Below are 19,234 nucleotides of genomic sequence, written 5' to 3'. Positions count from 1 at the left end.
CTGAGTCCCTGCCATCCTCCTCATCCTTGGCTCTCCACCTCTCCTATGACAGCAGTGACCCAAATAACAGTCAAAACCACAGCCAGATGGGAGGGAGAGCAGAAAGAAGAGGAGGAGAACAAGAATGAGTAGGCGCTCAGGGGAGGGGCCTGTGGTGGAAACAGAAGCACAGAATTCAAAGAGATCCCCAAAAGGCACCCAGTCAAACCCTCCTTCATCCAGGAAGGAAGACAAAGTCAAAGTCCAAAAGACAATCATTCAGCTTCTATTTAAAAACCTACAGAGAAGGAGACTCCACTCGACTCCCAACCAGTCTATACTTTACTAGAGTTGGAAGAGATCATCAAAGGGCATCTTGTATAATGCCTTCAGTCAGGAAGAGAGACACAGTCAAAGCAACCTTGGATAGCCATCAAGCCTCTGTTTAAAAACCTCCTGAGAAGTTAAATCACTACAGAAGTAGAGTGCTCATGGTGTTCACTGCTATAACTTTTATAATTTACAGAATTTGTTGATTGAGTTTCAGTAATCACCAATAAAATGGATAAGTTTCTGAGTAAGAAATACATTTCTTGACTGTGATGGGCCACAATGAGTAGCTATAGACGAAACTACACAGGAATCCACTGTAATGCATAAGAAATGTAAAAGAAATATTTCCAGACTTCATTTATGCAATAAAGATTATATGAAACTCATATATAGAGAGAGGGGGGAGTATTATATATTTTATATATAATAAATGTTTTATATATATATAGTATAACTCTTTTAAGGGGTTGGTTTAACCTCCAGTTTGCTAGTAAAACTGAATTACTGTGTCTCAAAAGGATGCATGCCTAAAAAGTGTGTCACCAACATCAGCCTGCCTGCAAGAACAGGAGAGGGTCAGCGTCCTGGCTGCATCTCCCCCACACTGGTGAGAAAGCAAGCCAGGAAAGGAGGCTTTAAGAACTTCTGTCTCCCAGCTACACCTTGCTATCAGCCTGCCTGCAAGAACAGGAGAGGGTCGGCGTCCTGGCTGCATCTCCCCCACACTGGTGAGAAAGCAAGCCAGGAAAGGAGGCTTTAAGAACTTCTGTCTCCCAACTACACCCTGCTATCAGCCTGCCTGCAAGAACAGGAGAGGGTCAGCGTCCTGGCTGCATCTCCCCCACACTGTATGTCATTCTGCATTGTCCTGGTGTATCATCTGTGGAAAGCCATCCCTTTACTCTAACACTGAGAGATTTCGGGATCTACATTCCAGCTTGGATGCTGAGATTCTGCCAGTCTTCCATCAGAGGCATTACCCAAAGTTGTACGTAGACGGTCCCTTTGGGTTGGTTCTCTCTTCCCCCCGGGGGGTTCCTCCTTCCCCCTCCTGGATTCGGCCGATTGTGCGCCCCATGGGCTCGGCCGCCGGCCGCCGACTCTGGCGTGGAGGCCGAGCTGGGACGCCGCTGGGGCCGGTGGCTGCTGCGGCTGCTGCGGCGGCGCGGGACGCGGCAGATTTCGGCGTCTCCGCTGCTCGGCGTCGGTGCCGCTGCTGTTCCAGGGTTGCTGGGGTTGCTCAGCGTTACCGCTGCCGCCCGTGGTGGCTTCAAGACTTCCTTCAGGACTTCCTTCAGGACTTCCTTCGGGACTTCCTGGTTTGGCTGCCCCGCTACCTCGCTCCGGCGCTGGGTTACCTGGCCCCCGGGGCTGTGGTTACCGCTGCCGAGCGGCTCTACCGGCGTTGCTGTCATGTGGGTGCGCTGTTGGTTGCTCCGGGCTGCTTGGCCTCCTAGGCGGCGGACCCCTTTGCGTTGGCTGACTGCTGCTCTGGCTGGCGCCGGGGCCGACTGTTCCCCGGGCCCCGCTCCGGCTTGTTTCGGCTGGGTTTCGGCTGGACCGCCGTGGGGCGGCGTCGTGTCGCCATTTTGGGCTCCATCTCGCCGGCCTCGATACGCTGCCGCCATCTTGAGAGCCAGGCTGCTTCATCAAAGCATTAGTTGATCTTCCTAACGCTCTGGCCCTTGAAGAAATTCCATCTCCGACGGGCAACAGATAATAGAGCCAGTTTTTGAATTAACAGCTACCTGGCCATTACCCTTCGCTGTTTGCCCGGTATCCACCACCTCCCGGAAGACTGAGTCGGCCACCTGTGACCAAATTACTGCTACCTTTGCATCTCGCTGATCCAATTTTGGACAAACTGTGCTGATCGTTGTTAATCCGTCTGTCAGTGCTGACCCTTTTGACTTTGCAATCCATTTTTCGAGGGTGCTGACTATCTTTGATTGTATTGACCATTGTCTTAAACTGTGCTGATCATCTTAATTGTGCTGACCTCCTCTGATGGTGCTAACTACCCTTGATTGTGTGACCACCTTCTCAACTGTGCTGACTAATTTCAGTGTGGTTGTGCGGAGTACTTTATTAATTGCGTGATCTTAGCACTTTACTCTATTAGCACTTTAGATTACTATTCTGTGGCACTTTAACCAACTTTAGCACTTTAATTGATTCGATACATCTAGTGTTGAATTAGGCCTCCATGACGCACTTTCGGGTTAATTGTTAAGCCACCGCACTTTAATTGTTATTCCATCGTGTGTGTTGACATAAGTCTCCATCTGTACTCTAAGAGCCTTAACCAAACCCCCTGATTGTGTTTAACAGCTGCTATTTATGTCATCATCCACTCCCTGGCATTTGTTAATCTGGTTGCTAATTACATATGTGGGTCAGAGGGAATGGAATAGCTCAGGGGGACCCGAATATAACATAATAGGAACGGGAAATGATTGGAAGGCAAAGCCATGGCAAATTGGAGCTGTAATATGTCAAACAGTCTACAATGATCCTTGGGTTGTTATTATGGATGTTGAATGCGTCATGGAGGAGGGAGAGGCTTCCGTTAACCGAGGAGCCCCCATAGAAGTCATGGTGGGGAAGGGGAGATACGGGAAAGGGAGACCTTTAATTCGGCCTAGGGAACGTAGAACAACATTAGTAATTCCAAATCGGTCTCCTGATACGGTAAGTTGGTGTAACCGGGTTGGCGGTCCCTCGGGATTGAAAGTGGTGCTGTTGAACGCCAGATCTGTCAATGGTAAAACAACTTTCATCCAAGATTTAATCCTGGATGAACAGGCAGATCTGGCGTGCATCACAGAGACCTGGCTGGACGAAGCGGGAGGTGTAAATTTGACCCAGCTTTGTCCACCCGGGTTCTCTGTGCAGCACCAACCGAGATCCGGAGGGCGGGGAGGCGGGGTTGCAGTAGTCTACAGAGATTCCATTCTTCTGACCAGGACCCCCATCCCGCAGTCAACAAATTTTGAATGCGTCCACCTGAGGGTGGGTGACCGGGACAGATTAGGGATTCTGCTAGTGTACCGTCCACCTCGCTGCACTACCCTCTCCCTACCTGAGCTAGCGGGGGTGGTCTCGGACCTGGCACTGGAATCCCAACGGTTGCTTGTGCTGGGGGACTTCAATGTCCACGCCGAGGCTGCCCTAACGGGAGCGGCTCAGGACTTCATGTCTACCACGGCGACCATGGGGCTGTCCCAACAAGTATCTGGCCCCACCCACAGTGCTGGACATACATTGGACTTGGTTTTCTGTCAGGGATGGGAGGAAGGCGGCGGTGTTGAGGAGTTATCCATCTCTCCGTTGCCATGGACCGACCACCACCTGGTCAGCTTTAGACTTACTGCACCCCTTAACCTCCGCAGAGGTGGAGGACCTATTAAATTGGTCCGCCCCAGGAGGCTTATGGATCCGGAGGGATTCCTGATGGCTCTTGGGGAATTCCCCGCCACCTCGGTTGGTGATCCTGTTGATGCCCTGGTCGCTCTCTGGAATGGGGAGATGACTAGGGCAATAGACACGATCGCTCCAGAACGTCCCCTCTCAAGTAGCCGAACTAAACCAGCCCCTTGGTTTACTGAGGAGCTGGCAGCATTGAAGCGAAAGAAGAGGGAACTAGAGGGCGTGTGGCGTTCGGATCCGAGCGAGCCAAATCGAACACGGTTTGTGTCCTTTTTAAGGTCATATGCCGCGGCAATAAGAGCCGCAAAGAAAACTTTCTTTGCGGCCACTATTGCGTCTGCAAAGAACCGTCCGGCTGAACTGTTCCGAGTTGTCAGAGGCCTGTTAAAACCCACCATTCAGGATGGGTGCCCTGATGACTCGGCAGCTCGCTGTGAAGCCTTTGCTCAGTTCTTTGCAGACAAAGTCGCTTTGATCCTCTCTGGACTGGATACCATATTAACGGCAGTCTCTGAGGATGTAACACGAGCATCTGCTTGTCCAATTTTGATGGATTCATTTCAATTAGTTCAAACCGAGGATGTGGACAAGGTGCTTGGAGGAATGAGAGCTACCACATGCATCCTAGACCCCTGCCCATCCTGGCTTCTAAAGGAGGCCAGAGGGGGATTGGCCAAGTGGGTTAAGGTGGTGGTTAATGCCTCCCTTCGGGAAGGCATATTTCCAGCCAGCTTAAAGCAAGCTATGATAAAACCGCTGTTGAAGAAACCATCACTGGACCCCACTCAATTCGTCAACTATCGGCCTGTTTCCAATCTCCCCTTTTTGGGCAAAGTCATGGAACGTGTGGTGGCCTCACAACTCCAGGCATTCTTGGTAGACACGGATTATCTGGATCCGGCACAGTCTGGCTTTAGGCCGGGGCATGGTACCGAGACAGCCTTGGTCGCCTTAGTGGATGATCTCCGTCGGGAGCTCGACAGGGGGAGTGTGTCCCTGTTGGTGCTACTCGACCTCTCAGCGGCCTTCGATACCGTCGACCACGGTATCCTTCTGGGACGCCTCGCGGGAATGGGTCTCGGAGGTACTGCTTTGCAGTGGCTCCGGTCATTCCTCGAGGGTCGGTCTCAGAAGGTGTTACTGGGGGACTCCTGTTCTACCCCACAACCTTTGTTTTGTGGGGTTCCTCAGGGTTCAATACTGTCCCCCATGTTGTTTAACATCTACATGAAGCCGCTGGGCGAGATCATCCAGAGTTTCGGGGTGCGGTGTCATCTGTACGCAGATGATGTCCAACTCTGTCACTCCTTCCCACCTGCTACTAAGGAGGCTGTCGAGGTCCTGAACCGGTGCTTGGCCGCTGTGACGGTCTGGATGGGGGAGAACAAATTGAAATTGAATCCAGACAAGACAGAGGTACTCCTGGTCAGTCGCAGGGCCGAACAGGGTATAGGGTTACAGCCTGTGTTAGACGAGGTCGCACTCCCCCTGAAGACACAGGTTCGCAGTTTGGGTGTGATCCTGGACTCATCGCTGAGCCTGGATCCCCAGGTTTCGGCGGTGACCAGGGGAGCATTCGCACAGTTAAGACTCGTGCGCCAACTGCGACCGTACCTTGGGAAGTCTGACTTGGCCACGGTAGTCCACGCTCTGGTTACATCCCGCCTTGATTACTGCAACGCTCTCTACGTGGGGTTGCCTTTGAAGACGGCTCGGAAGCTCCAACTAGTCCAACGGGCGGCAGCCATGGTACTAACAGGAGCAGGGCGCAGGGAGCATACAACTCCTCTGCTGTACCAGCTCCACTGGCTGCTGATTAGCTACCGGGCCCAATTCAAAGTGCTGGCATTGGCCTTTAAAGCCCTAAACGGTTCTGGCCCAACATATCTATCCGAACGTATCTCGGCCTATCAGCCCACCAGGACCCTAAGATCTTCGGGAGAGGCCCTTCTCTCCATCCCGCCTGCTTCACAGGTGCGGCTGGCGGGAACGAGAGACAGGGCCTTTTCTGTGGTGGCCCCGCGGCTTTGGAATGCCCTCCCTATAGAGATAAGATCAGCCTCCTCGCTGATAGTATTTCGGAAAAAACTCAAGACATGGATGTTTGAGCAAGCATTCGGCTAATCCGATGCGATGAAATCTCTGATCAAGGACCGGCAATCACAGACAACGAAATTGGATTATGATTTTAATTTAAGAGATGCATTGGTCTGTATTGGTGGCCCAATACTGTGTATTGTATATGTATGTTTTATATTTTTAATTGGAATATTGTTGTTTTTAAATGTTGTAAACCGCAATGAGTCGCCGTTTTAGGCTGAGATATTAGCGGTATACAAGTGTACTAAATAAATAAATAAATAAATAAATGAAACATTTGAAAAGTTCTAGACTAAGGTATCCATTGCACTGACAATTTGCTTCTTTATATTGTTTCATGAATGACCTATGTCCTATTATGTGTCCTAAGAACTTTGACTGGTTTGGCAGTCATGTTTGGTAAACAACAATGTCAAAGAAATAGTTAATATTCTTCACTATTATAACAAGGCTTTTTTGCATTTAAGCCATAGAAAACTGCTGCATCTTAGCACAATAGATCATATATTGAAGCACTTTAAATGTCTCATGGCAATAAATGTTGTTATGCATTTCCCAGGAGAAATAGCATGCGCTAGGTTGATAATGTAATAGCTTTTATTGAACCTACCAATAAATCATAATGCACATGGTTTCAGGCCAAAGAGCTTCCTTAGCTACACTGGGTAATGTGAATTGAGATATTTTGCTAAAATCTCACTGAGTTCAAAGAAGCATCGGGCAGACTGTTTTCAATGGATGCATAGCGGTTTCTTTGATTGAGCTTATAGTGGTTGCAAAATGTAAATGCATTTGGCTTATAAGGTCAGGAACCACTCTAGAAATGTACTTTTGAATTTTCCAAATTGAGAATAGTATTAGAGAGCAAACTTTATACATTCTATCACAACCTTCTCTGGAAGGCAAGGCATAATAGAGTATTTTAAGCTTGACAATCTTCTTATCAAATACCTTTCAAAAAACTTCCATGATTTTCCAGATGGTCATTTTGTTATTTTTAGATTATGGAGAGAACTTCCCAACTTTTTGTCATTAGGGTAGGATAGGAAGAAAGTGTGTATTGTAGACCTGTTCATTAGTTAACCTATCTCTTAATAGTTTGTCATGGCTCACCATTAGGGAACACAGCAACTGTGACCAGGTAAATGATGCAGATTTTATTTATTTCATATCAAAAGCATTGCATAAATTAGCATAAAACTGATAAAATAGAAGGTGTGCAGGTGGCTAAATATCTTTTGACCAAAAATGGGCAACAGCAACAGCATTGTCTGTAGCCTCCAACAATTCCTCATCTGTACATGAGGCAGGGCACAATAGACAAGCATACAGATGCAGAGTTGTCTGTTCTGCTCCACAGTCACACAAGGTTTGGGATTTTTTTAGATAGTGCCATTTTGCCAGGTTGTCTTTTGATCTGCCCACTTTGCTTCTGAGTTTATTCTGAGACTTCCAGGTTGCCCATTCTTGGTTTGCCCCGGGAGGCAGACCCACGTGGGGGGCCATCCAGTTGGGATTTCCTGATTTAGCTGCCCAGAGGGATACTCTTGCTGTTTCTGGAGGGATGCCAAGAGGAGTGGCAGTTCTCATAAAGCTTTTCCTTGATTCGAGTTTGATGAGAGGAGGCTGGCAGCATGTAGTGGGTGGCTTTCACAGTGTTCAACCTTTTTTCTCTCACATTTAGCAGCAACTTCCCATCCCACATCGGGGGGGACGGGGGACGCCAGCTTGCTTGAAGAGTTTATCAACAGGCATAGGTTTAAGACACCCTGTGATTATTCTGCATGTTTCATTCAACGCTATGTTCACCTGCTTTGCATGGGGAGACCTATGCCAAACAGGGCAGGCATACTCAGCAGTTGAGTAAGACAAAGCTAGGGCTTATGTTCTTATTAATTTTTTGTCTGCACCCTATGTGCTTCCAGTAAATTTTCGCAGGATGTTATTATCCAAGACTATGATTTCACAAAAACTATCCAGACTCTCCTAGAAAACCTTAACTTCTATGTGAAGTTTCAGGGCAAGAAAAGCAGATGGAGGAGGCAAAAGAATAGCTTACTCCAAGGCAGTGTTCTTGCACCAACTTTGTTTAATATCTTTACTAACCACCACTCACAAAGAGCTTTATACAGTATATGCTGATGACCTTGGCCTAACAACACAAGCAAAAGACTTTGAAACAGTTGAAATCCAACTTACTAATGTCTTGAAAGATCTCTACAGCTACTGCAAAGATAACCACCTGAAGCCTAACCCTGCCAAAACACAAGTATGTGCTTTCCATCTACGCAACTGTGAAGCCAACGGGAAATTGAAAGTCACCTGGGAAGGTCAAGAACTTGGACATTGCTTCCATCCTAAATATCTCGGTGTCACCTTCGATCGAACACTAGAATATAGGAAACACTGCTTGAACACCTAGCACAAAGTAGCTGCATGCAATAACATCCTGCGAAATGATGCAGATAAATTAACATCTTTATTTGCATCTTAAAACTACAGACACTAGCCCATTGTCCTTGCCATCATCTTTCTTCTGTGGTTTTAGTACTTAAAAAGGTCATCTCTTCCTTGGACTACACGGGTTGCTTCTGGAAAAACAATCAATTCCCAGCACTCCCCATCGAATGTACTGAGCAACACTAACTGTTTTTCCTTTGTTGTAGGCTGTAATGAACTCATACCTTTTCTTCGTAGGCCGCAGCCTGGGAGTCAGTGAGCTGGCCTCCATGTTGGGAAGGCAGCTCAGGATGGCAGACATGATGGTATAGGCAGAGAGGCAAGGGGAGGAGTCAGCTAACTCCTGATTGGTTCAGACCCCAAGGGGAGGAGTTGAAGGAGAGTGTAAATAGGCTGTCATTTCTGACAGAAGGGAGAGAGAAGGATTTGATCTAGCAGAGAAAAGATTAGGATTTCAGACAGGGAGAAGAGAGTTTCTTAGTGAGCTAGGAATTAGCCTGTTAGGGAATAATTAAAGACCAAGTGCTTCTATATAGTTTGACTAGGGCAGTCAAAGTGAAGGCTTGTTTACTTGTATTAGGATAGAATACAAGTGGGTTTATTTCCCTAAAGGTTCAGAGTAGTCCAGGGGAAACCTAGATACTCTGGAAGGCAGCCAGGGGCGGCTGGTCAAAGAAATGCACTGTTACATATTACAGGATAGTGTGAGGAAAGTAGCTCAAGTTAAGGAAAAGTTACCCCTTCTAAAAGAAACCATTTGCGTAATAAGTCTTTGCTTCAGAAACAAATTACACGTATGTACCTCTCAGTAGTCAGTTGTTTGCTTCAAATACTTCAATAAACCTGTTCTCTAGTTTACTGTTAATCTGCCTCAGCCTTGTTTCATCATATAAGGTTAGATCCAGTAAGCCTCCACATCTCTATAGTTCAGTCACCAGAAAGGGAGCCAAAAGGAAGAACTGATGTATAGGGACATTTTACCTCAAGTATAACAACAAGACAATTCCTCAAACTGTAATTTGGAGTGGTGGCAGCAAACCTACCATTACACATTCACGTTATAACAACTACACTCGTGTTGAAGCGCTTTGGGTCTGACAGGTGGGATTGAAAAGAAAGGTTCCCCCCTGTCACATGCAATAAGACCCTTATTTTCGTTACATAGGCTATTTTGTTTATGTGCTTGCTTGTTTTGGTTTTTTTTTGGGGGGGGGAGCAGCATGTTGAACATACTTTACAGCATTAGAGTAAGATAAGGACAAAAGGAGAAATTGGGAGGTGGAGGGAGAAACTGGAACATTTTTATAGTAGCTGATAGCATGTGATGGTAGAGGATTAATCAGGACTCTCCTGCCAGATTAGGACAGTTTTGCAGAGATTTTTATGCTGCAACTCTTAGATTGATATTTGCAATCCTAGCAGTGATTTATGCAAGATGTGGTCCAAAGCATCTTGCATAAATCTGCCTAATCCTACTCTAAACAGACTACTGGGTATATGGTGTTGGCTGATTCTTTACTCCCAAAAGGTGGAGTCATGAAGCAGCCAAGTCTATGTGTTTTCATCTAAATGGTGGAAGGAGGCAGCTTAATCTACTCAGTCACTTTATCTTTACCCCTTGGCAAATGTTTACTAAATTATTGTATTTTTTTCTGTGCATAAATAGCTAGTTTTGCTCTTAGAATCTGCAAATTGGAAGAAGGAAATAAGAGTATTAAATCAAAATGCTGACTCAAGAAATCTCATTGGTGCAATTGGCCCTCTCTCCACATCTTTCTTCTATTTAAAATTTTATTTTAAATAGTAATTAAATACAATTATGTATAAGCAAATAAGAAAAACTAGAAAACAAGAACCAGTCCATGGACAATGCAACAGATGTCATAGAAACAAGGGCCCAGGAGCCTCCAGTATGCATCTTGGGATGTGGCCATAGTAAAAGGAAGCTGAGCTGAGCTGTTTATTGTAAGAACTAAAAGAGAATACGAAAAATGCATACCCTTCTATTGCTTACCATGAGGGAAAGTCAGCCAACTTGCCAGAAACAGAAGATACTGGGGGTGATAGTAGCAATGGCCTCCCTCATCTGTTCCCCTGGTGCCTGTATTGAACAAGAGAACTATATGGATCAAGCAACCTGTCCTCTTCTCATGTTACTGATATCACATCGTATCTCAAGTATAGTGAAGAACATTGTCTTGTCACTCAATTGCAGTTGCCAGTCCACTTGCCTTCTATTCATGTAATGAGAGGATAGCACAGACTTATCCTTCACTTTGAGCACTGAAGTGATTTTAGCAGGGTTTGTCATTACCGAGGCCTTTACCATACAAAGCTGCAATTCTGTGGCAGTTGTGCAGTGTTTGATTGTGGCAACACATCAGTATTGAGAGGAACAGTGAACCAAAGTAACTCCATCTTGTTGGTCTGTCATTACAGGGTGCCAGAAAAGACATATTATCAACTTCTATTCAAAAATGCAGCCTGCCTCCCACACAAGGGAGGCAAGTGTTACACAGCTTACATAGGAAATGGTTGTAGTCGGCCAGTGGTCGGCCAGTTACTGGAAGATGTATGCAATATCGCCATATATGGGACACATTCTTGGAATTGTTTACTGCAAAGGAAACTGTGTGGTGAGCTATTCCGGGGGATGTTTATGTTAAAGGAAATGTTTGCTTAACACTATGCCAAATAAGGGTAAAGGGGAACCCTGAAAGTTGTCAACAAGTAGGATATAAAGAGACCCCAAACGTGCTGGTTGGGGCATGACGGCTTGGCTACAGCACTTCCACATTCTGTGCTGTCTGCCTATTTCTACTGCAGTAAAAAAATTAAGGTGTACTAGCTCCTAACTCTTTGGGCTCCGAGTGGTCTTCCAAAGTGGCTCAGCCGAGGACCCGGTTGGTAAGATTTGGGAATGCTGGCGTGTTTTCCCTTACATAAACTTGGTTCCCTGACTGGGAATTGATGACTGGGAATCCGCTGTGATTCCCCTCGGAGCTGCTTTTGAAAGCTGATGGCGGGCATTGCGCTTCCGGGGCACAGCGATCGGTTCACACTGAGAAAGCGGCTGCGCCTAAAACGACCAGCGGTTCCCCTTGGAGCGTCCAAGGAAGGGTGGGCATCCCCTCTCCCAAAACAGGAGTTTTGAAGCAACCACCACTCAAGAGGCAGCCGCCACGGGAACCTGGACGAAATCATAATCAGGCAAGTGGAATTTCTTGGTATGCATTATTAGGACTCTGAGCGATACTTGTGAGAGGAGTACCAGGGAGTCCAAAAGTGTATACCTTGACTAAGTATAGGGAGTCCAGGGTCCCATTTGGGACCTTTGGTGTGGATGAGGGAAAGTCATAAACCCCCAAAGGGTGGGACTGGTTCGTGAGGGTGTTCTGTACTGAATCAAGTAGATATAGACTCGTGAGGGTGTCTCATACTGAGTTATGGGTGGTGGAGGGTCAAAGGGGCCTAGGACCCCCCTCCAATGTTTGTTGGATCATTTTAAGCAATTTAAAACATTTACTGCAGATGAAGGTTTGAAGGAATATAAGCTATGTAACTTTTGTGAATTGGAGTGGCCGAGGTACCCTCTCTCCTGCCCGTGCCCCCCCCCCCCCCCGAAGGGTCGTATGATCATGACCTAGCCTTGGAAGCAGAGATATATGCGGCTGAGGTCCACTGAGACCAGTGGCCATATCTCAACACTTGGGAATCGGTCTTGGCAAAGCAGCTCGGGTGGTTGAAAGAGTGTAGATGTATGTTTATTAATGCAACCAGTAAGACTAATGGTTCCGCTGCGACTGGCATCAAGTGGATATTTGGGAAACCAAAGGAAAATAAGCTGGAAGGGAAAAACAGCCCCTATCCAGATTCGGGAAGTCCAGCTGATGAGCTTCGGTCAGCCCCTCCTTCCACCCCTGCACTTTATCCCCCGTTGCCGCCTCAGCACAGTCCGGGGGGGGGGGGGCTTGAGAAGCTGTCCTTGCTATGACCCCACCTTTGCAGGGGCCCACCTCTGCAGGGGCCCGAGGTGGACTCCAGCCTCGAACCAAACCTACCATTGAGGGAGGAGTTTGAGGCATTGTCCCCACAGGATCAATACTGGTATCTTACAAGAGCTAGGAAACAGGCACAGGAGGCAGAAAGGCATAGGAGGTGGGAGGCTTTGGAGGCGGAAAGGTTGCAGAAGGAAATTGAGGTTTTTCCTGTAAGGGCAGTTTCCCAGCTTGTCCCCGGAACAACTGATGGGCAGGGAAGACTGCGATTTGTGACTAGGACTGTGTATCAGCATGAGCCTTTTACTAGTTCTGATCTTCTGAACTGGAAGGCATCCTGGCCTTCCTGGACAGAAGATCGGAGAGGATGGCGAGTCTGGTGGAAGGCATCATTCAGAAACAATTCTCGGAATTGTTTACTGCAAAGGAAACTGTGTGGTGAGCTATTCCAGGGGAGGTTTATGTTAAAGGAAATGTTTGCTTAACACTATGCCAAATAAGGGTAAAGGGGAACCCTGAAAGTTGTCAACAAGTGGGATATAAAAGGGACCCCAAATGCGCTGTTTGGGGCGTGACGGCTACAGCACTTCCACATTCTGTGCTATCTGTCCACCTATTTCTACTGCAGTAAGAAAATTAAGGTGTACTTGCTCCTAACTCTTTGGGCTCTGAGTGGTCATCCAAAGTGGTTCAGCCAAGGACCCAGTTGGTAAGATTTGGGAATACCGGCGTGTTTCCCCTTACAGTATGAGTATTCTGTCTATTCCTCCTCTCCACATTCCTGCAGTTGTATTTCTGCATAACCATATGATACTGTCCTCCCCACTTCTACTGCTTCTCATATGTGTGTGTGTGTGTGTATTAAAAAGCAATTTTGCAATTACAAATTAAGTTATTTTTTAAACAAAACAAATAAATTGTAAAATCAAGGAATTGCTGCTTCGAGGTGCTGGGAGGAGGGAGAGTGAGAAAGGAGGGGAATCCCACTCCTTTATGTCACTTTAGTACAGATATATTGGGAGAGAAGCAGAACAGGCCCTTTGCACCAGATAAGGGATGGGAATATGATGTGATCTGTGGCCATTGATGGGGTTCCCTGTCAATAGTGAGGATGGGTTTATCACAGGGAAGAGGCAAACTGGTAACAGGATGCACATGGCCACATGAAATAGGGACTTACTTCAGTGCTGGTTTGCTTCTTCCATGAAATAAAGTCCCTAATGTCTATTCCAGATTCAGAGGCTCAGTTCAGCTCTTAATAAAACATCTACTCCCATGTTTCTTCTCAATAATAAGTGTTTTGTTTAGCTTTACTTTTCCAGGTATGATTGTTGCCCACAGACCAGCAAATACTCTAAAATTCTACCCAGTAGCCTAATAAAGATTAATTTAAATGCATGAGTAAGACAGGGAGTCAGATTTGACAATATCCGACTTCCTTGTGCCTCAGGATATTTACATTTAAAAAACCATCTTCATAAAGGTTTGTCTTAGATGTCCGCATAGGTGGTCCCTGTGAAGTATTTCTAGAAATCAGCAGGTGGGATTCTTGCACTAAGTCTTCACAGCATGGCTATGAATTGTCACACTTCTCTTTCTTTTGACAGATGCTAATATTATGGAGTTGTTCTAAAGGTGGCTGATTTAAACAAGAAAGTTTGAACCTGTGCCTGATACATTTCACATTATTTTAGCAATCATTCACAGTGAGAAAATGAAGTAGTACCCTTGGACCTTGAAGCTCTCTGGATGCTGATCAGAAGATCTTTCCACCAAAGAACTTCACAAGGTGGTTGTGAGGATAAAATGAGGTACTATATTATATGGCTTAAACTTTACTACTCTTCCTCATCGTACAGCTTGTTTAGGTTCCTCTTGGCATCCACTACCTGTAACCCATACACTTACTATGCTTTGTATGGCTTGCTTAAAATATTGTGAATCAAATGATCCTATCATTTGCTGTTGCATGCCTTCTAATCCTTCCCACACCTCAATCAAACAGAAAAATAAAATAGATTTCAAATTTATTGGGCAGTATTTTTTGCTGTCAGATCATGGTCCAGAGTGACTCCCAGGTATTTTTTGTGGTACAGTGCTTCAGAGGGATTCCTTCCCAGGTAATCCTCAGAGCTCAAGATGCTTGTCTGCTCTCAAAATGAAAAACACATGCCTGTGTTTTAGATGGATTGGTGATCAGCTGGTTTTCCCTGTAATAGGCAATAAGAGCACCTAAAGCTTTGGAGAGATTTTGTTCAACCATTTCAAAAATCCCTGCTTGAGCGGTGATGGCACAATTGTCAGCATAGATGAAGCTCTCTGTTCCTTCTCACAGTGGTTGATTGTTTGAGTAAATGTTAAACATTGTTGGTGCAAACATGCTCCTGCAGCCTCTTGGTATAGAAGCCAGTGAGCAGGTTTTTACTATTTTAAAGATGCATAAATAGAGGGTGAAAGAGAGCAATGTGCCAGGTGGAAGTCGCATCAAGGAAACTTTTGTCAGTACTGCCTTTTATCTGGAAATCTGTGTCCTCAGTGTGAAAGACCATATGGATCCAGAATAGGTCCCTGCAATAACTTATGGACCTACCACCAAGACTCTACCCTTGAAAGACAATCATACTTGGCCACGAGGGATCATCTATTTATTTATTTATTTACCGTATTTATATACCGCCTTTCTTAGCCCGAAGGCGATTCAGGGTGGTTTACATTCAGCACAATTTGATGCCCCCAACAACATAAAAACAATTTAAAACATTAGCATATAAAATATAAATCCATTTAAAATCAATAAAAACAATCTCCTTACTAAAATCATTATTCAATCACATCATCCAGTCGTTCCATGGGTCTATCTCTGCCTATTACATTGCATTTGTAAATGCTTGCTCAAAATGCCAGGTTTTAACTTTGTTGTGAAATGTTAAGAGGGAGGGAGGCAATCTAATATCCCTGGGAAGGGCATTCCACAGCCGAGGGGCCACCACTGAGAAGGCCCTGTCTCTCGTTCCTGCCAAATGCATCTGTGAAGAAAGCAGGGCTGAGAGCAGGGCCTCCTCAGATGATCTTAAAGTCCTAGATGGTTCATGAGTTGAGATACGTTTGGACAGGTAAGCTGGGCCGGAACCATTTAGGGCAGGGGTCCTCAAACTTTTTGAACAGAGGGCCAGATGACCGTCCCTCAAACTGTTGGAGGGCCGGATTATAATTTGAAAAAAACATGAATTCCTGTGCACACTGCACGTATCTTATTTGTAGTGCAAAAAACACATAAAAACAATACAAAAATTAAAATGAAGAACAATTTTAACAAATCTAAACTTATTAGTATTTCAATGGGAAGTGTGGGCCTGCTTTTGGCTGATGCGATTTGTTGTTGTTGTTGTTGTTGTTGTTGTTGTTGTGTGCTTTCAAGTCATTTCAGATTTAAGTTGACCCTGAGTGAGGACCGGGTAAATGACCTTGGGGGGCCGTATCCGGCCCCCGGGTCTTAGTTTGAGGACCCCTGATTTAGGGCTTTATAGGCTCAAGCCAGCACTTTGAATTGTGCTCCGTAGCAGACTGGCAGTCAGTGGAGTTGGCGCAACAGAGGAGTTGTATGTTCCCTGAGCGCCACTTCTGTTAGTAACCTGGCTGCTGCCCGTTGGGCCATTTGAAGCTTCTGAACAGTCTTCAAAGGCAACCCCACATAGAGTACATTGCAGTAGTCTATACGGGATGTAACCAGAGTGTGGACCACCATGGCCAAGTCAGACTTCCCAAGGTACGGGCGCAGCTGGTGCACCTATGATGATGATGTCCCACCCAGCAAATACTGCTTCTGATAATGAAATGGCTGCTTAAATTTTTTTTACAACAAATATACAAGTATAGGAAAAAAAACCCCAGAAAAATACCATAGATTTCAAAATGATTGGGCAGTATTTATTTATTTATTTTTGCTGTAGATGCAGGGGGGGGGGGGGTGTTTGGCAGAGGTAATTGTGGACTGGGCAGGAGTGGCATTACTAAAGAGACATTTCCTTAAGAAATGTAGAGGCTTCAATGGCCAGAGAAATTATTTAATGAGAGGGGTACCATTTAAATATCTTTATTTTTTTAGGCAAAGGAATGTTTCAAAAGAAAAAGGTTGGGGGCAAGTGGCTTGTCAGGCATGTCTGACGTGGTAGTGGGCAGCCCTCCTTCAATTGGACAGCTAGGAACAAAGAAGCAAGTGCTTCACCACCATTGCTTCTTAGTAGTGAGAAGGAGATTAGGTCTGAGATGCTAGCTGTGGGAGCCCCTGCAATTACTGCAATCATACCTCAGAAAGCATTGAATGAAGTAAGCTGAAACGGTCACCTCCTCTTCTTCACAGAGCCTACAGCTAGCCTGGGCAGTGATGTCAAGTCTGCATGGGTGCACCTGCTTTTCCTCAATTGTTCTCTTTAATCTATGCCGTTGCCTAGTCCAGTGGTTCTCAGCCTGGGGTCCCCAGATGTTTTTGACCTATAACTCCCAGAAATCCCAGCCAGTTTACCAGCTGTTAGGATTTCTGGGAGTTGAAGGCCGAAAGCATATGAGGACCCCAGGTTGAGAACCACTGGCCTAGTCAAAATGTTCCCTCCCACAGAAACAAAGGGAAGGAAGAAGAAAGGAGGAGAATCATGTCCATTAAAGCCATATGACTGCCAGTGTCAAAAGGGACCCATCACACCAGAGGCAGAGTTAGAAAAGCAGCAATATTGGGAGTCATTGATGGGTTTTTCTGGCACAATAACTTTGGTAATGCATGCTAGTGACAGGAGAGTCATGATAACACTACAGCAGCAATTGTTCTATGCCAGCCTAGTGTGAATGCCTATGGAATGCCCAAAATTAGGCCATAAAAAGTATATTTCTCTGCAGCAATTAATATGTAGTGGCCTTGGACACTATACTGTGTGGAAAGGGAATAAAGGTCACATAAATAAATACTGCTTCTGATAATGAAAGCAAATGTATGCTAATCATGGCAACAGAGGTCAATTGATGTGGTGTGGTAGTAATGCCAGTTAGATACAGCTGTTATGCATATCTATAAATGGATGCATAACATCACAATGAAGTGATGTTTTGTTTTCTCTTCATATATGGAGGTGCACTTTTTATGGTTTGTTGAGTTTTTAGTGTTTGTTGACTTATTTTGAGAATTTATTTAAGATAACCTGATGGTAAACACAATCTGAAGGGAGTTTAGAATTTTGTTTGAAATATGGACTATGCAGGAGACAAGATTCATCTGTGTAATTTAGGGAACTGCTGGCGTAACATATGTTGATCTCTAACCAATTTTTAACATAATTTACACTTGTATTATAAGGGAAGGCTACCACTGAAAGTAAATTAACTTATTTTTTTCTGAACAAATTAATACTCATCAGCATCAGAGGTAATTCAAATAAAAAATAAACCAATTGAAATATAGTTTGAAGTATTATTATAACTGGAAGACTGCATTTTATTTCTTATATTATTGTTACAATCAGATAGATGGAAGGTAAAATTGTAAATCCAATCAAAACAATTTCCTTGCAAGAAAATACAGTGTTATGTGATTGCTGCATCAAACTTTGAATAGTGAGTAATGTGTGTGTGTGTGATGGTAGGCATACACTTACCAAGTACATTAACAGCGTTCAAACTGTGAATATTTTTTTCAGACCTGATTTAGTTATGTTGAAGAAAGTATGCTGGATAAACTTTACTGTACGCACTCATTTTTTTGAGGGGGGAACCATCTGCAACTCTTGTTCTGTTAAACCTTCCTTTATAGAAGAGTAATTACTGCAGATACCTCCATTGATGTCTTAATTCAAAATTATGATATATCTTTCCTAAACTTTTGACCAGACTGTGGCCTATCTTCCTCCCACAAGAACTGGAATGATGCCACTTTCTATACTTTGGGTGAATGGTATAATTGAAGTGCTCATTAAAAAGAGAAACTATGTTGAAGACATGCCTAGAAATAATCCTTCAAAATAGATTAATACATTAAAGTGGCACCTCATTGGAGTCTGCTGCCAAATAAATCCATATGGTGTTCATTATTCAGACTTAGGTCTTTATACCTGTTTTTTTTTCCTTGCAGGTTCTCACTGGCTTTGTCTCTCTGTGTAGGCTAATCTTTGCATTATGTCTCTTCAAAAGAACTAGTGGGAATACTCTGGACTGGAAGACATTTTACACTTTATCCAGCACTCATTTTTGCTACAGAAGGAACCTTAGAGAACACCCCTTGTAACTTGTTGTACAAACCAGCTCCTTGACTAAAGTGAATTACTCTTCTCACACTGCTTTTCCCCTTTCATCTTTCTGATGACTCACCAATTTGAAATACAGTTTGATCATCCCTTATTCTGAAATCCCAAATACTCCAAAATCCAAAATTGTTTCTATTGGTTCTTCTATCTGTTGTTAAAGTTCCTAGAAGTTTTTTAAAACATCCACATAATATTTCCCTTTTTGTGAAATATCCAGAAAATGCTTGAAAGCATCTCTTAAGAATTCTTTTAAAAAGCTGGGGGAAATTCATCTTATTGCAAATTGAAATGGGCAGGTTTCTTCCATCACTAGCGAAATGTCTTCCACAAAGAGCTGATGTCTGCTAATTAACAAAGTGATTGCCTACAAACTTTATGGCTTAAAATAAAAATGATGAATATCTTGGGAAGCAGAAGTGAGGTGGAACCATCGAAAGTTTAAAATGCTCATTTGAAAGGTCTTATTCTCTGAGACTTTCAAAGTTTGTATGATACATTTTGTCTCCATATTTCTGAGTTTCCTATGTCAATAAAATCTAGAGCTTTTCAAAACAAAATGGGATGTGTGTGTGTTGAAATACCCTTTTCATTGTATTTAAGGCTATGGGGAAGTTACCAGAGATCTGGGTTTACACTGGAATTTCTACA

The 19,234-nt window shown here is 44.6% G+C and overlaps 1 long non-coding RNA gene across 13 annotated transcripts in view; it reads left to right on the top strand.

Moving 5' to 3' along the window:
* The first annotated feature begins 11,054 nt into the window (after nucleotides 1-11,054).
* The window catches only part of LOC132761858 (uncharacterized), a 63,761-nt gene continuing 55,581 nt past the window's right edge, over nucleotides 11,055-19,234 (top strand). For 12 of the 13 annotated variants that reach the window (XR_010908947.1, XR_010908946.1, XR_010908940.1 and 9 more), the window contains exons 1-2: nucleotides 11,055-11,511; nucleotides 13,907-14,110. This is a non-coding gene — a long non-coding RNA (uncharacterized lncRNA). The other variant, XR_010908949.1, reaches the window with a different exon arrangement.

This window comes from Anolis sagrei, chromosome 1 (assembly GCF_037176765.1).
Source record: "Anolis sagrei isolate rAnoSag1 chromosome 1, rAnoSag1.mat, whole genome shotgun sequence".
NCBI classification, from domain to species: Eukaryota; Metazoa; Chordata; class Lepidosauria; order Squamata; family Dactyloidae; genus Anolis; species Anolis sagrei.
Note: the sequence above shows the minus strand (reverse complement) of the source record. Positions and strands in the feature narration are given on the sequence as shown.